The sequence below is a fragment of the Paralichthys olivaceus genome, chromosome 23 (assembly GCF_024713975.1).
Source record: "Paralichthys olivaceus isolate ysfri-2021 chromosome 23, ASM2471397v2, whole genome shotgun sequence".
In the NCBI taxonomy this organism is placed as follows: domain Eukaryota; kingdom Metazoa; phylum Chordata; class Actinopteri; order Pleuronectiformes; family Paralichthyidae; genus Paralichthys; species Paralichthys olivaceus.
The window spans coordinates 15,191,020-15,207,876 of record NC_091115.1 but is presented as its reverse complement, the minus strand read 5'-3'; positions in this window follow the sequence as shown (position 1 = coordinate 15,207,876).

Below are 16,857 nucleotides of genomic sequence, written 5' to 3'. Positions count from 1 at the left end.
CACAATACAATATGATAGGTAAACTGACGTGCACAATAAAATGTTCTTACATCTTTGTTCCCTGTTACAAAAAAGTGAGACTGACTCGGCTGTTCGTCGTCGCTCTGACTTCTCATTTCTCTCCATTACTCTTCTTCTCAGTGATTTCACTGCGCTCCCACATTTCAGCCAATAACCGAATGCAGACGTCGTTATTTTTATTGAAAAAGTGTCCAAAACCGCAAAAGTACATTCGAAGTTTGGTCCTCCTGATAGCCAAGTGGTACAGACTCATACCCTGTGATTAAGCCCCATTATCCCTTGGAAATACATCCATACAGGATGAATACCCGCCTCACAATCCACATCCCGCCTCTCCTCCCCATGTTTCCTGTCTGTCTCAACTGCCTCCTGCTGCTAATGAAGGCTGAAATGTTAAAACAGAGTAAGATCCAAGTTATAGAAACAGAATTATCCTTGGAGTAAATCTGATTAATGGAAAATGGAATCTGTTTTGATCAATTTCGTTAACCACGCAGATACATGATCTCTTTAACATGATACTTGGACAAAATGGCACCGTGAGAAAAATGAGAAAAACATTCGCATAAATCTCCAAACATTTTTTTGAATGAGATGTTTGAATCTATGATGAGAACGCAGCGTTTCCAGACAAAGATTCAAGGTCTCGGTGCATAACAAGAAAATCCAGTTTGTCTGAGATAAATGGGAAGACAGAAACATATGAATCATTATATTTCTATCCAGTTAACTTGTATAAATCAGAATGAGGACTTCTTGTTCCAATATTTAAGACAACAGGCCATAGACAGGGTCAGTCCTAATGGTAATCCTGATCCCACTCATTTCATTGCTCAATCCAAATATATAAAAAAATGATTGCAATGCACCAACTCAACACTGACTGGTCTATCAATCAATCAGTCATCAAAGCAGCATCAAAGAGATGTTTCATGGGCAACATCCAACAAGCGATTGGTTCAAGGAGAACAGGCAGAAAGATGATTGGAAGTAAGGATTCAGAAAAGAGAAGAGCCATGTGTAACTCTGTACTCTTGGTTTGCAAATCTGCAATTCATCCAATGCATTTGAAGTCCATGCTGATTTGAATTAAAAACCATGGGCACTGACCCTGAGGGGGGCTCTGTACGAATCTGTCCTTGTCTCAGTGTCCCTGAACAGGAACCATTGTGTAAGTTTACCCCAGTTGAATCAAACCATATGTAGCTGCTGCCACATTACAAAGCAGCTTATAACCATAACTCTCTCTAACATCAGCAGCTGAGAACCAGCCAAGACACAAACCCATCAGGAACCTCTGTCCTCTGTAGCTGAACGCCAGCCGCTCACTGACAGACCTGTGAGCTGGATTATTGACGGACACAGACAGTCAGACTTCCTGTCAGTAGGTCGTCGCTGTCATCGTTTCACACTAAGCTTCCTCCACTAAAAAAATTCCACAAACTCGCCCTGATGGCAACTAAAGATTCTACACGCAGGATTAGATCGACAAAGGGGAAGCAGAAACTTCCCAGACCGGTCTGACTCAGACACTATTACCATTACATGGAAGTGACACCTAAGACTGGAAATCAGAAAATGTGACAAGGAGCTGATGATGTCACTGTTCATTTCTGCTGAAAGAAATGAACCGTTTGATTCACTGTAATTTAAACTAAAACTTAATTTGATGATGGTAAATTGTTTGATAATGCTTAACCCGACCAGTGGCCAGTTTGATCGCCTGCTAGCTCGGGCTTGTGCCAGGACCTGTCTCCACTGGGTTAAATCAATTTGCTCGAGTACAAACATTTCAACCAGAGCAACTAAAGCAAATGGAACTAACTTTGCATCTTTGTGTCACAAAATTTGCATCTATTTTGCATTGACTCTGTATGTAGTCTCATTCACTTGGTGTTTGGTGTGAACACAACATTAAGCTCCTCACCAGATTAGGAAAACGTCGCCAAAAACGTCAACATGCAAGAAGTGTTTTCCCAGCACAAACGTGTGTGCATGATGTGTGCAGCATATCTTATGGACAACAGGACACAGCAGCCTGTCAGTTCTGGTGCACCATGTGGGCGATGGAGTTACCCACTCGTGGCTCGTGCATGGTAAAAAGGTCAACTCAGCCCCACACAGAGTGGATATAATATAACACAGAGTTTGTCTGTGAGATTATCATGCTGACACGCACAGCCTCACCAGATAACTTCTGTTTCTTCTTCTGCTTTTGTTTCACATGAATGCAACAACATCTCCTTTATTAGACGCTGCTGGGAGGCACTGGAAACTCCCCGGATATGAGAGCTGTAGATCAGTTCACAAAATCCACACCCACAACCAATAACACAATAAGCACACGACTCAATCCGAGCAGCGAAGCGCTCGCAGGCAGCCTCAGAAGACTGCAGGTCAAACGGGTTCAAAGAACTCCTCCATCAAAACCTGGACTTCGTGTTTGTGTCAAAATACCCTCTGGTCTGCTCGTCCTGACAGAGCGGCAGCATGTTCAGTCGACACACTTCCGAGAGGAGCTGTCAGCTCAACGTGTTTCTTTATCTCTCTGATAAATAACTCCTTGTCTCGAGGATCCTTTTTGCCTGAGGAGATGACAAGTGAGGGTGGGAAAGAAAAAACCTTGAACAACAATTAACGGCTCACTCAAACATTCACCTAATTCACAAGGATGGTGGAGGTGTTTCCCTGCAGGCACGTTTTACATAAAACAAGAGGGGCTGGAAGCGGTGGCTTGTAACCATGTTCTCTAACCAAAGTTCCCTTTTAATACTCTCTATCTCATTATTATTATATTACACTGTTATGATGCACAAAAAAATCAAACCCTCATCAAACGAGCAGGATTATGCCACAAATGTTCCAGAGATGAAAGTCCTGATTATTTTTCCCATAGAAAATGTTATTGGCTTCATTTGTTTGGTTATGAAACATGTTATCATTAAATTCTCATTATAAACAACGAGCAGCTGCACTGAGGAGACTGAGTCTCTGGAGAAGTAGTTATGGAACTGTATAATTTTAAAATAGGAGTAGCTATAGTACAAAGAGCACCACAGGTCCACGTTGCTTTGTTGGTCAGTCTGGAATTTAACTCCATTTGACCCTTTCCTCAGTGCAGCAAATGGCCAGTCATTTATTAAATGCTAATTTCCTACACTGCTCTTCTAATGATTATTATCGTTGGAGCTTGAATCTGTGTTTTTCCACTGTCAGCGTCTAAACTCCTCCAGATAATATTTCATATCACAAACACAGAGCGAGCTGTTGCAGGAGATCCTGTTTGTTTTTTTTCCTCTTCTCTCACACGTGTTAAACTTTATACTTGCAACTTATTCAAAGTGTGCCCTCCATGGGTTTCATGGTTTAACCAGGGCCCAGCAGATTGTGCTGCGACCCAGACATAATAACGCACATGGTTCCACTCGAAACCAGGAGAACACACAGAGGATGTTCTGACTCAGTTATTTGCAAACTCTGATTTACACTGGCTCATGCAGCAGGGTGCAATAATGTTGAAGAGAGGAGCTTCAACATGAGCAGACTGAGGTGGACAAAACACAGCAGGATCTGAAGGGTATACACAGAAGATCAAATTTTGATTAGCAGCAGAGATACTACTGATCCATTAAAATATGCCAGGATCACTCCCAATACCGATCTGAGGCATTTATATAAGCTGGTGCTCCAGATGAAAGAAAATGTGAAACAAATGTCAACAAGTGTGTGTGATATTCAGTGAAATGGTACTTATCCTCCGAGATATTACTTTTTGTTGTCAGAGGAGGTTCAAAGTTTCTTTCATTTCCTCTTGCAGAGGCCCAGGGCTTTGCAGATATGAGACAGTGACGTCTCGCTCTGAGCTAATGGTCGTTTTACTTGGACGTCAGCAATGCCAAACTTTCCCTGTGTTGCTGTGTTGTGAGTCTGTGGGAGTGAGTAATCGCCCCTTATGTGCTGACATTGGCTGAGGTAAGATGCGGCGGACAGCAGCTTTGCTTTAAGGGCGCGTGGCGTGCCAAGAGTGGTATAATAACTTATAAAAAAGAGATAGTAATCAAACCCAGCGAGATGCATTTTTCCATATTGCAGCACTTTGAGTGAAAGCACACGCAGGTTAAATATGGGAGGTATGCCGCTTGCTTTAATTTAGTTTTCCCCCTTTGTCACAAGAGCTATCAAACAGCAATCTGCTCCACATATCATGCATTCACAAACAGATTAGGCATCGTCTAAAATAGGCGCTTGGCAGCCTCCGTGCTTGCCTCCCAGCACTGACTCAGCCTGTCAGGTATGAATGCCAGGAGAGAGCTTTGTTTTCAACTCTGTCACTGGATTGTTTTGTGTTCTCGTCCCTGTCCAAGCCTCCAAGTATTAAAAAAAAAAAAAAAAAAAGATTGGCTGAGTTTGTTGAGCCAGAAGAAACCTGAGAATGTTGGTATATCGCAGTCTGCACCGAGTCCTTGTTACCAACATGCCTCCTTTCTCACTGCACCACAACCCATAAATGGTCCTGCAATTTTCCACCATCGACATCAGGAGCCACAGGTAATTTTCCGAGTGAGACGCTGGAAATGTTCTGGCTTGGGACTTGTTACAGTATTATTTCCATAAATATTCATTTGTGGGTCCAGAGGGAATTAAAGCAACACGACTCTCAAATGAACGTTAAAGTTAAGAACCTCTAACCCCCCCCCTTCTGTCTTTTCTCCTGCAGGGCATGTGTGTGGCAGGGGGAGTGGCTGCTTTCTCCTGCAGCAGACAAGGCAAACCTGCTTCCACTCAACTCATCAACCTGCCCATAAAAGCCTGGTCTTCACTCCGCCGCTCTGCCAGATGATTCTAGTTCTGTAGCTGCTCTGTGTGTTTCTTGTGAATCCTCTATGTTCTTGTTTTTTTGGATGTTCTTCACTGGTGTTTTTCTTCTCCGTTTATTACCCAGATATCCTGTGTGCTTTGCTGCTCGCCTACATTGAGCCTGCAGTGCAGTGAGCTCTTTCCATGTGCTCAGCACTCCTGCTGATCTTGGGTTTTCCACCAGCCAGCCTGCTCTTTGCTGCAGTAAACTCATATTTATCATCACCTGTATTTCAGTCTCTGCTTTGGGGTCCAAAGTAAATCAAGACCTAACAGGGTTCTCATCACTAAGGACAGGACCTGAGGTTGCGTGAATAAAATATGAAACATTACCATATGCGGATTGTTGACCATGGCAAAGTTTGCAGGGTCCGTGGGGAAAAGGAGTTTGTGGAAAATGTTTGGAGTTGGCAAATACTTCTGAGCTTGGGAGTCTTGGCCACCGTTCACATCAATAATATAACATTTTACTCCACGGAGCAATAAGCATTACTTAAAAGACGACGGGGCAAGAAACAATAGAAGTCAAGTTACATTCAATCATGATCACTGTAGTTGTGTACACACGGCTCCCCTGATCTATGAAACATTATTAGCCGCATGTCAGGTGAACTCGCTTAAACTTTACTTCAAATTAAATGGTTTTGTACAGGGTGCCAAACAGTTTTGGCTTGTAGCCCCTCCAAACAAAGCTATGTCCTCATGAGATAAACAGAGCATCTATGTGCAGCACTTTCTCTTGGAGAACTTTGGGGATACTTCAGCATGTAGAATGGGGTTAGAGGAAGACCGCTCTACCCCCTCAGCCGCACCCGCCTGTGCAAAGTTAGGAAAATAAGAGCCAAGTTAAAATAAAATGGAACCGCTTTCGCCTTTAAAGGAATAATTCATCCCTGTTCATCTGCTCACCATTTGGTTTTTTTTCAGTTGTATTTTTACATTTGAAGAATTGATCCCCCAGTTACTTCAATTCGATTAGGCTGCAATGTTGTTTACCCCTGAAACTCTTACAGTGTTTTGTGAACTCAAACACTTCGCCCACTCCTCCATTATCATAGTGGTGAGTAGATAATGAGTAGATCATTTTCATTTTCCCTTTAAGGACTCAGGACACGACCAGATTATCCTAAAGATGTTGAAGCGATTTTGATAAAGAAACTCATTTGCTATTGGTTCATTCCACTCTCGTTTTTGTTCAGTGACTATGCAGAGCAGGATCCAGAGGTGATTATTTAAACTTAGCATAAAAACTGCAAACTAGGGTAAAACAGCTAGCAATTAATTATATATATATGTATAAACCTTGTCAATTAATAAGCGTATATTCTCTACTTCTTCTATTTCTGGTTTTAGGTCAAGTAGAATGACACCACACTAATCCTTAAACATGATATCATTGTATTAAATAATTAGATGACCTTATCAAACTTGGATGAAGAAATATAATTTGAGGTTGCAGAGGCAGCGTGCTTCTGCATCTTGCCAGGAACAAAACCTCGACTCACAGCATCAAGATGACAGCACACCTTTCACCACAGCATCAGATCTTTGGAAAGGTTTTCTCTGCGTTCCATCTGTTTACACAGCATCTCAGGACTAAAACTTGGTTTTGGCAAGAAGCGCTTGTCTTAGATACCAATTTCTTTCTTCGTTTTCTTTTCTGTGTGCAAAAATTAAAAATAACATATGTTTGTAAGGTTCAATTTCAGATTTTAAACTTTTAGCTGTGTATGTGTGTAATTTATTCTGTGAAGTATAACAAATGATAACATCACTTTTTTGAGGCATAACAGCAACCTGGTAAAGACTGAAAGGAAAAACCTGAAAAAAAGACAAAACAAACCTCACCATGTGTCCTGCTTTAAAAAATATGATTCAGACAAAACAGGGGGGAACCTGGAGTTGAATTTACAGATGCATACAGGATGTCATGCCTCTCACAAGACCACACAGATCCATATCTATGCACTTTGACCCCAGAGGAAGTCTGCAAGATTGTGCTGGGGTTTTTTTTCTTCTTCAAAATGTGTGGTCCCCCCAAAATACTTAGATGTCTAACTAAAACACTATCTGACTATCATGAGCGTAAGTTAATACTGGTTCCTCGGCTTGATCCCTCGCCCTGTGTTTGCCTGTTGTTCAAACTGGTGTTGGAAGTTCAGGGAGAGAGGATAGAGAGTTGACTCGGAGCCAGAGAAATTCATAAAACCCATTCTTTTGCATTGGTGTGAGGAAAAAACAAACTAATTGAATAATTTTATTGTAATGTGTCTGAGCCTCCTTTTGTCCCTTTCAGACTTTTCCTGCAGCTGAACTGTTCCATTTTTCTAAAGAGGGCGGTATTTGTAGAACTCTTCAGTTTCATGACTCCTCAGGCACCAATGGCTGCCTGACATGTGATAGGCACTTTACGTCACACTATGTACCCTGGGCACGTCCTGGGCACGTCCATACGAGACATCCCTGTACGCTCACAATAAGGTTAACTATCAACTGTTCGCAAGACTGTCTAATCCCTGCTGTAGTCAGACATCGACTTGATTTCTATGGACATTATACTTGGAGGCCAGGCGGAGAAAGTCCTCAGAAACTGCAGAGCCTCTCACTCGGGCATTTGCATTCACATACAGTGCGCACCACCTCTGGAGAATTTACGAAGGACCTGCGGAGTTCATTGCATGTCTGAAAGCAGCTCTAGTAGAAAAATCAAGGCTAATAACCTAGAATGCATTGTTGCTTCACTGCATAATGTATAAGCTTTCCTTGCAAATTTCAGATTGACTTTAAAAGCTTATATAACCCACAGATGCTGCTATAGCTTATAAAATGTAAAAAATGTTCAGGTTAATGTGTTGGAGGCTCCAGCTTTCCTTTTCCCCACCAACTCATTCCTCAGCAGCACGCAACAGCATTGTGTTTAGACTGAACAGTAGTGCAGCAGTGAACCAGGGGGACATTGTTGGGCTGTAATCCCATGTGGCTCAGGCCCCCGCACACAGTTTGTCTACTTATTGTCGTCTTTGCTCTTCTGTATAGATGCGGATTTAGAACCTGCAAGCTTGAATGTTAAGGACAGAGGCAATAATAACTCAACTTTAAATAAATGAGGTATAAATACTTCACAAACAAAAATGAGATCACACACAAAATACAATATGAACCATTAAGAATGAATCAAGACTCATACAAATTATTGTAAAAGAATATTCACTTTTGTTTACTGACTGCTACTGGAATTCTTTGTATGTGTAAAAAAGAGTTGGCCAACAAAGCTGATTCCTCCTTGTTTATGTGGCTCAGACACACACAAGTTCATTTCCTCCATGATTTCTGAATTCCCACGTCAGCTCATAAACAGCATCACACTCTCCACTGCTGCTGGAACATCACAACATATCTCTTTCAACACACTGAAGATGACAGATTGATGATTTCTCATTAAGTTTGAGCACTTTTAGAACCTCCATGATGGCGCTTTACGTAACTGAACGTGCAAGATGAATGTTTTCTTCCTTTTTAAGAGCATTCAGAACTCTACATAAATCTAAACAGCTGGGATATAGATCAGAGGTATTGAATATGTCAAATGTCAAACGACTGGTTTTCTCCGTCACCCCCCAGCCTCATCCTTCTCCTAACCCCCTGCTCTACATTCCTTTAAAAGGTAAATGAGTTAATAGTGGCAGTTACATAAAGTCAGCGATCCAATTCCAGATGGCTGCTCTACTTTAACATCAAAGCGAGCGAGAGTCTTATCAGTCAAACGACTGTAGCTTCTCTCCTCCCTGTTGAACAGACATCCTACATCAAACCTGAGGATTCATTAAGACCCCACAGCGAGGACAGCTACTCTCCTCTGTGTCCTCATGATGTCTGAATGAGCCCCACCTTCCCCCTTGAGCTGTTTCAGTTTCATTATTTCAGATTTCCAGAGCAGATTAGTGCTGCAGCACAGTTTACACGGGCAGATAGGAAATGAAAACGCTTTGAGTCAAAAGTTGAGGTATTTGCAAATGTTGTTGGAGGTCAGTATGATCACTGCGGCTTGATCAGTTAATAAAAGAGACACTAATAATCCAGTGTTAGACAATAGTCTGAATTAGACACTGTCATGTAAGCAGCATTTTCTGTTGACCTTAGAATGAATAAGGTTATGCTCAGAATAATAAATAATCAAATGATGATGTGAGACTTTAGACACATTATGTAAACATGTATGTGTCTTAATCGCATTTGAATGTCCTATTGGACTTTTTATAGCAATTTGCAAATGACAGATACCAACTGCTTGATGACACATGCCCTGGGTGTAAACAAGATGGAAAATTAAAAGGAGGTGGAGTCAAAATCAGGCCTTGCTCTGTACCATGTTAACAGGAATATGAATTGAATATTACATTAGCAACTCATGCAAACATTATAATCAAAATAATTTCTTATTCTGAATAAGGTCAATAGTCAGAATATTTTAGAGACATAGTCACAAACTTATTGAACAAAATGTGACTCTGAAGATCTTCAAATTTTAAGCTAGTTTCCATCCATCCATCAATCTAATTTTATTTGTATAGCCTATATTCAAAAATCTGAGTTTTTCTCATAGGGCTTAACGAGGTGTGACATCCTCTGTCCTTAACCCTCAACAAGAGGAAGGGGAAAAAAACATTACTGAGGGAAAAAAATGTAGAAACCTTAGAGAGAGTCACAGATGTGCAATAGATGAGGCATCTTTTGAGATTAAAAACAATTCCCTTGAAATCCCTTGTAGTTTTTCTTAATCCCACTGCAGCCACACATACAAGACAGTCAAAGGAGTCTGCATGATGCAGAGCAACAGACGTCATTAAACTGCTTGTGAAAGCATCCACTGGAAAAAGACACCTTGCTTTCTGTCTCATAAATAAGTTGCTTGTGTCAGAGAGCACCTCCTACGGCAAAGTCACTGGTGAGTTACTCAACCAGAACTGTCTCATGGTATTCCTCCAGAAAATGACACTCACAGGTTCCAAAGAACTCACTCCTCAGAGCGTGTACCGACATAAAGTAAAACATTATAATTATGTTTCATAACTGGAATTTGTATAACTGTGAAACATATCTGCCTTCTTCTTGATTAGATTGTGGACAGGCTGTTTTGATTTACATGCATTAAAAGTGCATATGAACCTAAATCGGTTACGTGGACCTAAATCACGTCCACGCGTAAAATCTGTCTGAAAATGACAAAGATGCTGAAAGACTGGTTTGAGAACACCCAAGCATTAGACCGCAGGCCGTGGCTGTCTGCAGCTGCACAGGTACGAAGGCTTGAGGTCAAAGGTCGAGGTGAGGGGTTGGAGTTTTACTGGAAATATGAGAAAGGCAGGTAGGTGGACAGGTGCGATGCTTTCCCGGTTCTTCTCAATTTTATGGAAAATGGGAGGTCACCGTGTCTGACACATCTATGACGTCTATGTCTATGTTGTGATTTATGGAGGATTTAATTAGAAAAAAAAAGAACAATGAAGGAAAATTCAATGTGAGCCTGTTCAAGCAAGTATTTGTCAAGACACATCAGGGATTTCTTCATTTTCGTTTCATCCAGAGTATGAGGTTGTTTTTTTTCCATTTTCCTGTTTTGAAAGAGTGATAAGTTTCATTATGTATCCATTCATGCATTTAAAATGATTTCTGCTCAAGTGATTCCTCTTGAGAAAGGAATTTAGGAGTTTAAAATAATGGCCTCTATCAGTAACCACACTGATCTCAGCATCAGGACTGTGTGACCCACTGGCCTCATGAAAACATGTGGTCGCCTCTTGTGCTGTCGTCACATGCAGTGACGTGTGTGTGTGTGTGTTTGTTTGTGTGTAATTGTGGGTTCGGGTGTGAGGAAACAAAACAAAGAGCATCAGTCATGTTGGTCAGCAGTTCAGAGTGTGGTTTGGTTGAGAAGCAAAGAGTGTGTGTGTGTGTGTGTGTGTGTCTGCTCCTAGGACTCGCTGCTCCGTTACACCCAGTGTGTTGTATTTATCCGGAGTGTAACCATTAACTCCTGATACATTCACTTTGCTTAGTAAAAGTGACCCACTTCACGTTTTTCACAGCCATTCTTCCAGGATCTGATTACAGCGTTGGGAGACACGAACACACATGGAAGGATCATTTCAGTGTAATCAGACTTTTCACAGTGACTTTGATCTAAATGCACATTGCAGACGAGGCAGGTCATCTCAGTTTGCTTGCACTGAAATCTCCTTTTCCTCCAGCTGATGTCTTCCAGCTGCTTCATTTCTCCAGCCAGCCTCTGGTTTCTGCACGTTGTGCTGATTTGGAGTCTGTCTCATCTCTTTGTTGAATTTTTTTTTCTGTTATCTCTGACTTCCCTCAGCCATGTGGATCTTATGACTGAGACGTCTGAGTCTGAGTGCCGGACTTGTCTCATTCGTCTCATTTGTTGTTATGAGTTGGCTGTGAGTTGACTCAGACTCAAAAAGGACAAAGTCAGGCAAGTTGTATTGGATGAGTTAATGGCATATATGCTAAAGCTTACATTGGAAGGAGAATTTGTGTAGCTAGAACCTGACAGAGTCAAATTGTTCAAAATGTCAGCTTTCTCAGAGAACCTCCACTGAGCAGATCACTGATATGGCACAAGATAAAAGTAATAACCGAAATAAAATATACAGACCATTATTGTGTGGGATCACTGCAATAATGACTGCAGTGATTCCCCAGGGTAGCATCACAATCACTAACATCAGATACAGTATGTGTTTCCATAAAAATGTTTGATAAAGTACAAGGTAAATACTGTGTGTGTCCTTTTCCATTCAGTATCTCTATAATTTTGCTTTAGTAAAAGTAGCTTGGAACAATAAATATACGTTTTTACTAAAATTACATTTTACAGATTTGTTAGCTGAAATTACAATTCAAGGAAATAATGCATTTTTTGGCAAATTCATATTGTTTCTCTTTCCTTTTGCGAAAATATAAAGAATTTTAAATCCTAATAATTTTGTAAGATCTCGACCTTGCTCTCTGCCTTGAGATAATATATGTTATAAGCTATACAAATAAAATTTAATTGAATTACACACAACCGTCTCATCAGCGGATACTCACTCAACATTTAGATTGAAACCAAAGACTTGGAGAGGCACGCAGCAGTTTGGTCTTTCTGTTTGCCTGCATCACGAGCAGAAGAACTCACTGTGGTGTTTTAATGTGCCAGTGCCACTTCCTGCAGCTACTTCATTGTAATCTGCGTTACCAGTTTATTAAGTGCAACTGTAACACAACAGCAGTAAACTAGGCTTGTAAAGCCCATTGTGTTTTTGTTTAGAGAAGGTCCGAGAGGTGTTGATGAAACTTTATGGCTACATTCACACTAATGCGTTGTTCAACTCCTCACTGTTACATTTACACCTGGTGTCCTCTGGAAATGCTGCCGGTCGTGTGTTAGTTTGAAAACTCCATGGGTGCGTTCGAATCGTCCATTTTGTTTAGGATCCTTCCTTAATGAGTGAAATGATCTGGAAGTATTTCAGCTGCCGACACAGCAAGAGCTGTTTGAATTAATGTAAAGGAGGAAAGGAGCTTCAGTGCTTCCTGACTTATCTCCTTTAGCATAGGAAACACTGTCCCATCCTTTATGAAAGGAAAGGAATAAATGCTGCCCCACAATTCTTTGCTGCAACAGCATTAAAGCCTCACAACATAACAGATGCTCCTGGGCCACGAAAATATATGTCTGCAGTGAGACATGTGTTTTTTGAGGTGTGTTAGTAAGGAAGGAGATTATTTCTGATGTAGATCTTGTATGAGACTGCTCTGTCAAATGTATTTCTCACGGTTTTTTCCCATGTCTATATGAATGGTGCATGAATTGTTTGGGATATACAGCATATAAAATGTATAAAACGCCTCACCATAGCCCTCACCCTGAATTATAAACTGTTAATGGTGGCTGAGCACACTTTGCTTTTACTTACACAGGAGAATCAGAATTCTTTCGCTTGATCTGATTAAGGTAAAAATTCTTCACTCACGGAATAACCTGTTCTATAAATGCTTGTTGTGATCACGTGTGAACACATGTAATCGTGCAGCGTAAAGCGGCAGACGTCACACCTGACTCCGTCATTATGACCTCACCTGAGTCGAGCCCCCTCCGCCAGCCCGTTGCGTGAGAGCCTCCCACAAGACACCTGGACCATCTCAACCACGTCAGGAGACACGCCATATTATTCAAGCTATTACTCAGCCCAGCACTGAGTCACTCACACCTTCACTCCCTCAGTGCAGACCCCCCCCCCACCGCCCACTCCCCAGCCCCCTGCACCGCCAGCACAGCGGAGGTAACAAATTATGCCAACAAACACACCTCTCGCCTGCGGTGCTAGACAGAAGCAAAGCTCTCTCTCATCCCCGTGGCACAGACAGCACTGAACCAAAAACACACAAAACCATCCACCGACAAAGACGGTTGCATAACTTCTCAAACAATAGTGTGTGCTCTGAATATAGGTGGTGCCACATGAAATAAAAAAAGCTCTGCCACAAGCAAAGATATCAGGTGTCTAAATGGCTTCTCACACGAACATGATGACAGAGACAGTTTGATCCTGACAACAAGGATGTCTGCAAGATCTGTACAACAGTCATCTTTGACTGCGTTCAACCTACTTTATACTCAATAACCTCAAAGAACCCAGAGTACTCTGCTTTGATTACAAGGAATGCTAAAGAATCCTGACTGGTGCAATCAGATACGGCATTTTTGGTATTTTCCTGGACTTAACACACGATATGTCTCTCAGGGCTTTCAGTTCAAAGCAGCGAGTCTGAGAACAGGTACGAAGGAACAAGCCAAAACTACAAACGTCAGAAAGAGATAAAGGATCTGTGATGTGCAACACCACAATGGCAGATACTGGATCCGTCAGCTGATTCCAGAAATCTGTTAGCGGCTTTCAGACGTGCACCGAACTCCGAATAATTTGAGGAGATTTCAGGGCTGTATGTGAGAAGTCAAAGTCAGAGTCAGTTGCTGTGGACTGTCTCTGGAGTTTCTGTGTCTAGAAATGACTGGGGCCAACGTTGGTGTCGGTTTGATGTAAACAAAAACCTGTGGTCTCCGCAGCAAAATGTCTACGTTACATCCATTTCTGTGTCGCTTGTCTGAGACGAGACTCTCCTGCTGGGTTCTTCATATGTAAAAGGAAAACTCTGAGAAAAGGCCAGACCCCATTATGAGGACATTCTTCAAAGTTTGTGTCTGAAAACAGTATCTGTCTGTATGTGTCTCATATATATAAATAAAGAAGCATTCATCTTATCAGCTTCACACTTGCCAAGTGTGTTGTTAAACACCCCAAAAATCCCTGGGTCAAATTTGGTGCGTTTTGTTTACATAATACGTTCAATATTAATAAACTCTATATTAACACAGACCAGCACTTTGCAGCAGCTGGGACTCATCCATGTAAAAGAAAAAAAAAATTCATCCATCAGTCTGTACACAAGACGGACTGGCATTTCTCAGTTGGCTCCTGGAATCAAATGAAGCTTTCTCTTTAACTTAATAAAGTTGGTGAAACCAGATAATCTCATTTTGAGGACTTGTTCAATCCTCAAGAAGGGTCTTTATGTTTTGCCAATGACTTTATAGCGGAGGTTAACAGTCCGCTCTCGTCCTTTTGTCGGAGGGAAGTAAACCAGCGACTAAATGAAAAACATGGCATACTTTCCATAAAAGAGGAATAAAACATGTTGCCAATGTTCTCTGATCTATTTCAAAGTTTAGTTTACTGCACAGACTCCGCTTAGCCTTTTTAAAAAAAAATTTTTTTAACAATCACATCTGTATTTTCACTGAACGTCTGTTTTCAAACACAGTTCCCAAAGTTTTTTTTAAGTCTGGACCGTTTCAACACTTTTGCCTCGAGCAGCTGTCGGACGACTGTCTGTGTGTTTTGATGAGATTACCTTTCTTTTAGCTTCAGCTCTGTCGTTCCAGTGCACATATTCTTATATTACAGGTCCATGTAAATGGATGAGAAAAGACATAACAACACTGTTGCTGTGCATTTTTTCCAATATGAGGATTATTACTTTAGGGCAACAGTCATCTGTGCACAAGATATGAAATAAAGGAGCCAGTGGAGGTATACTTTGGATCAGATGTCTCACCTTTAACATCCAGCATCTGAGGCTACATCCACACGACTTTGTTTTCATGTAAAACTCATCTACAGATACGTCTGGTGTCCACGCTTCTCCTCAGTTTTAGAGCCGCTTAAACAGAGAAGTTTGGGAACACTGCTGCACCCATTTGAGTTCAATAACTCCGGTGATTTTTTTTTTTCTTGAATGGCAGAAAGGGAGAAGTTTGGAAACGATGACACTCACAACCACTTGCTGACTGGGTTTTTTTCAGTCACGACGCAGCCTTCACCGTTTCGTCAGGCTCATATCACATGACCCCTTTACAGAAGCAACAGAGTAATCAATTACAAGTGTTGCTGACCCTGTTGTCGTTGCTAACAGATGTTTACCTCGTGTAGTAAACGAGCTGTTATTCAAGCAATCCCTGTTTACACCTGTATGTGCACACACAGTGTCCGTGAGCGGCCCCGTGATATATGTAATTAGAAAACTCAATCCAGCAGTTGATGTAAACGGAGATCGGACACAAATGAATCGTATGTGAGCTTACAGTGAATTAAGGGCTGATGAAAATGTCAATTAAACCGAACATCATGACAACTGCTCCATTTACACCCATCGTTTCTGATTCACCAGTTTTTCATTGCTGTATTTTTAATGCTGGCGGCTGAACGACATCAAAAAAACGTTTGATCCTCAGAGCCGGAATGACGTTGGAGCTTTGCAGAGATTAGGAGCCGAAACATATCACTCAGTTCATCAGCGCAGTATCTTGATGTCACTCCTTCATGTTTTTCATGCGATCCTTCAAATTGCTTTTAACTTTAAAACCCTTCAAATGTTTGGCAGCCTGGGTGGAAACTTGTGGGGAGAGTGACTCTGATAGCTCCCAGGCCTTAAGTTCTTGAGAGGGACAGATGCTTTTCTCGATATTGATCCATTTAAGGTCTCAACATCATTTAGATTCCTCTCCAGGCTGAATGTCACCAGGAGTGCCATTGTACTCTCAAAGCCTAATCTTCTTTATTAACCTCTTCTCTTTCTCTCTTCATTTTCCTTTTGTTAGCATTCATCTCCTTCGTTACTGTTAATTATTAGGACACACTGTAATTTCACTGTGAGTATAATTCTTTATCCACGTGGAAGTTAATAAATGAGGCGATAACACCTCCTGACTGATAAATATGACTGAATCATATCTGATCTTGGCCCAACAAGAGTATCCACATGTTCCAATGTAATGCTATTGTGTTGAACACAAAGGTACGCAGATGGATGTTATATTATATGAAGCATGACTCTGTAACTTTGTGACCTATTTCTGGAATTGAATAGATTCAGAAAAGGATCTGGTGGGTATCTCATGGGGGAATTTGTTTTCAATGTCTGCCTGTTGAGTGTTATTTAAAGTTCAGGTGACATCTTTGTGAAGAGGAGAACTCTAAATCGTTCACTGTGCCAAATGCTTCAAATCACGTGTGTGTTAAGAAGATGCCTGTTTGTTTGTATTTGCAGCCTGTAGCTCTCCAGGTTATCGGCCAATGATTACTGTGAGTGTTCAAACCTCGAGCCAGCATTTGGTTTGCTCCTCCGGAGGCTGACATCACAGAGAAGTTCAAAAGCCCGTGTGCGAGGTGAACTCCGCACCTGGATCAGGTTGCGTCTTAGATCCGAGGCTCTCTGGACGTCAGCCAGCAGGCTTCTTTTTGTGTTGCTGGAAGTTTCTGGGGCAGGTTTTAACAATGTCTCCTTTGTCCACCGGCATGCTCACCCATTTCTCTGGCTCTCTGAAGTGACAGAGCAGGTGACGAGGTAAGTACCAAGAGG